This window comes from Cyprinus carpio, chromosome B22 (assembly GCF_018340385.1).
Source record: "Cyprinus carpio isolate SPL01 chromosome B22, ASM1834038v1, whole genome shotgun sequence".
Lineage (NCBI taxonomy): Eukaryota > Metazoa > Chordata > Actinopteri > Cypriniformes > Cyprinidae > Cyprinus > Cyprinus carpio.
The window spans coordinates 16,454,572-16,458,476 of NC_056618.1; the positions used below are offsets into that span (position 1 = coordinate 16,454,572).

At 38.6% G+C, this 3,905-nt stretch overlaps 1 long non-coding RNA gene across 1 annotated transcript; it reads left to right on the forward strand.

The window, feature by feature from the left end:
- The first annotated feature begins 263 nt into the window (after positions 1-263).
- Positions 264-1,083, forward strand: LOC122141659. The gene is made up of 2 exons (XR_006157981.1): positions 264-337; positions 646-1,083. It is a non-coding gene; the product is annotated as an uncharacterized LOC122141659 (long non-coding RNA).
- The last annotated feature ends 2,822 nt before the right edge of the window (positions 1,084-3,905 follow it).

Genomic DNA, 3,905 nt, shown 5'->3' on the forward strand with positions numbered 1-3,905 from the left:
TGGTAGTGCGGCAACTCGCGGCGTATTTCGGCTGCAGTAATTGCAGCGAGAGCAGTGAATGCTGGCTGGTAGACTGAGCTATGACACCGGTTGTGAGTAACCATATAGCGTTGCATCTAATGTTTATTCAATAACAATCTTAAGGGGAAATTAAAACATCTTAGTCCTCATCCTGGCCAACACCCAATTGATTTCAGGCAACGCAGCTGCTGTTTTGCTTGATTTCAGGCAACGCAGTCCGATCTGCACTTTACGGTTTTTGTGCTTTAATACTTTGAGAGTTTACGAAGCTGTAAAGACTGAGTATTTTCTCCGCATGGACTATCTACCAGTTGAGGTTCTGGATTGTTTTTTTTCTTCTAACCATAATTGTTTGTTTTGTTTGTTTGGTTATATTTGTCTTTTTTTTGGTATTGATTTGTTTACCCTGCATTTTCTTTTGTAAGCATATTGTATGCTGCAAGGGTTATTTATTTTTGAGTATTTATTGATTTTGATTTACGTTTTTGTGCGTGGTGTTCTCTGGATGCTCAAGTGCCAGAGTCGCAAACAAAGTGTTTAGAAGTTTCTTTTTTTGCATTTTCATGTTTTCATTTTTATAATTTTGTTGAATTTCTTCTTTAATGTTATTTTCTGTTTCTCCAGGGCCAGTGAGGATCGGGTGGAACTGGGGAGGCTAGCTGCTGTCATTCTGCAGTGTCACAGTGTGCGGTGTGTGTGGATACAACTTCCCATTGGTGGGTGTGTGTGATGGTTGCTTTGGTGTGAATTTAGGTGGGTTTTTGGATAACCATTCTGAGTTGCAGCCGGCCTGCCTGGTTCCCACTAATCCTGGCCCTGGGAATTACACCTCCCTTATTGTGGAAATGGTTTGTGTGAGAGAGTTTTAAATCTATGGGTGTGTTTTTATAATAAAATCCAATCTTTTGTATTCTCGCCCCCGTCTCCCCTACTTTGCCTTCATTTGGTGAAACTTACCTGTGTCCTTTAATGGGAATAAATTCTCTGGTTTCCCACCAGGGTGGCGTAGTCGGATAAATTCACTGATTAACCTTTCCTTTCATGTGATACCGCCACACATGCCTTTATCAGATCTCGTCGGAATTGGCTAGAGGAGGGTGAGCAGAATTTCTTTAGGTTGGAAAGGCAGCGAGTTTAAAATTGTATTCAGCAACTATGTATTGATAGGAAAATAAACTGATGACTTTAGGATAATTGCAGATTTTTGTGCTAAGTTCGTAATGATTTATATTCTTCCAAATTCTGCCAGCAGACTTTTTTTGATACTTTATTTCTCACATAAATAATTGAATAGCCTAAAGTAGATTGTTGTCTGTGAATCAGGATATAATTAGGTTATCATACCAGTTATTCACATTTTTTTTAATTTGCTCAGACTTGTTCAGACAAAAAGAAAAATCCAGAATTCGGCTTCATTTTTTGTTTTTACATTTAGGGATAAAAAATTAATGAACATCTTGAATATTGGATCTCTACATGTGGGCGGGGAATAAAACGACACTTTCCAACAAAAATATTTATACAAAAAGTATATATAAAACTTCTATGGATTCTTAATGACTTCTATTTCTACAACATCTCTTTCTGTTCATCAAACAGCCAGATTAAAGAATGGCTTGACACAAACTGTATACCTAGGCAGCCAGAGCTTTCTTTTGTGTAGGCACCATAGATTCTGCAACCTACCTGTGAAATATTTGTTTATCTCATGAATTTACTTCATACCTGCACTCACAACTAGAAATAAACCAGAGATGATTCTATCAGTGTCAAAATTAACTTCCCTATTAGGGGCAAATGATTTGTTTAACCATTTATACATAATTTCATATAAGGCCTAAATATGTATGTCATCCTTAATGTTAAATTCTTAAATGTTAATGTTAAATTAGAATTACATGTAATATGACAATAGGCTTTTACCAATTAAATCAGTATTATTTAGATGTAGGCCATTACCAGTTTAATACTGATCAGACGGCTGTACATGCATTTACATAGCAATTACAACTGCATAATGAAATTAGATTAATGTTTTATACAAAATTTTTGATAGAAATATGTAATGACAAATGAAATGATGATTTGAATGCTTCCACTTTAACTGCAGATGAAAAGCTCAGCTACATTGCTGTTGAAAACTGTTTTAATAACCATTTTGTGGGAAAGCATAACGTCATTATTGAGAGAGCCAAGTTTTATATGCGCAAACCAGAACCCGGCGAGTCAGCTGATAGCTTTATAATGGCCGTCCATAAGCTTGCAGAACATTGTAATTTTGGACCTTTAAAAGACCTTTGAAACTCCTCTAACTCCAACAGCAAGATATACAGGAGGACTCCCTTTATTTAGGTGAAGTACAGTAAAAGACTAAAACACAGGGATGGTATACAGACATAACGCTAAATGGGGAAAACATTTATTTGATACAGGCGCTGTGGTCACAGCCATTCCCACAAAACTATATGACTACAGGAGGGACCGACCTTTGATGGAATCAAATAAAAGACTGTATGGGCCCAATAATAAACAACTACTAGTGGCAGGACAGGTAATGTGCAAATTGAAAAGCAAAGACCTCTCGACCTCTCAAACTATTTTTGTAATTGATTCACTTTCCAGACCTGTATTGGGCCTGCCAGCTATTGAGGCATTACAGCTTGTTGAACGGATTGATGCAGTCGAAGTAACTGAAGAAAGGTTCAAAAAGAAATTTCCAAAAGTATTTACTGGACTGGAAAAACTAGAAGGAAACTACTGCATTCGCTTAACAGTTGATGCTGTGCCATACACACTCACAACCCCTCACAGAGTGCCTATTCCTTTGGAAAACAAAAAAAAGGAGGAGTTAGAGCATATGGAAAGAATGGGGGTGATATCTAGGATAGAACAACCAACGAAATGGTGTGCCGGCATGGTACCTGTTGTAAAGCCAAACTGAAAAATAAGAATATGCGTTGATTTAACCGAGCTAAATGAGGCAGTATGCAGAGAACGGCATATATTACCTTACACTGAGCAGTCATTGGCCCAGTTGAATGGTGCAACAATTTTTACCAAGCTAGATGCACGGTCTGGCTTTTGACAGATAACACTGGTGAAAGAGTGCAGAGAACTCACAACATTTATTACATAATTTGGCCAATCCTGCTTTAACATCCTACCCTTCGGCATCAACTCAGGTCCAGAACACTTCCAAAGACACATGTCTCAGCTCCTAGATGGAAGAACAGGAGTAATCTGCCATGCTGTTGATGTACTAGTTTGTGGTAAGGATAAAACCCAACATGACGAGCGACTAACTGAAGTCCTGTTTCAGATTTTAGAATGCAGGCTTAACTCTGAACAAGAAGTGCTCCTTCGCACAGTCTGAAGTTTTGTTTGTGGGCCACAAATTAAGTGCAAAAGGAATAGCACCAGATCCAGAAAAGGTGAGGGCTATTGTAGAGATGACTACACCCCAAAATGTGGCAGATATGAGTCGTTCCCTGGGCATGGCCACATATATGAGCAAGTTCATTCCTCATTTCACTGATGATACAAAACTGCGCGATCTGCTAGCCAAGCAGAATGACTGCTGAGATATATATACAACATAGTGCATGTTCCAGATAAATCATTAGTTGCTGCAGATGGACTGTCAAGTGCCTCTATAGTCAGAGAACTGTCAAGTGAAGAAAAGGAACTGGAAAAAGAAGCACAAGTGTTTGTGGATGCAGTACATCACTGCTTGCCAGCATCACAATCAAAGCTATAACAAATAGCAGATGAGCAGCAACAGGATCTGCAGGGAGCTGATGGAGCAATGCAAAATAGGCTGGCCAAGACACGAGGAGCTAAAAAAAAGACATAAAACCTTACTGGTTCCATCAAAGTGATCTGCA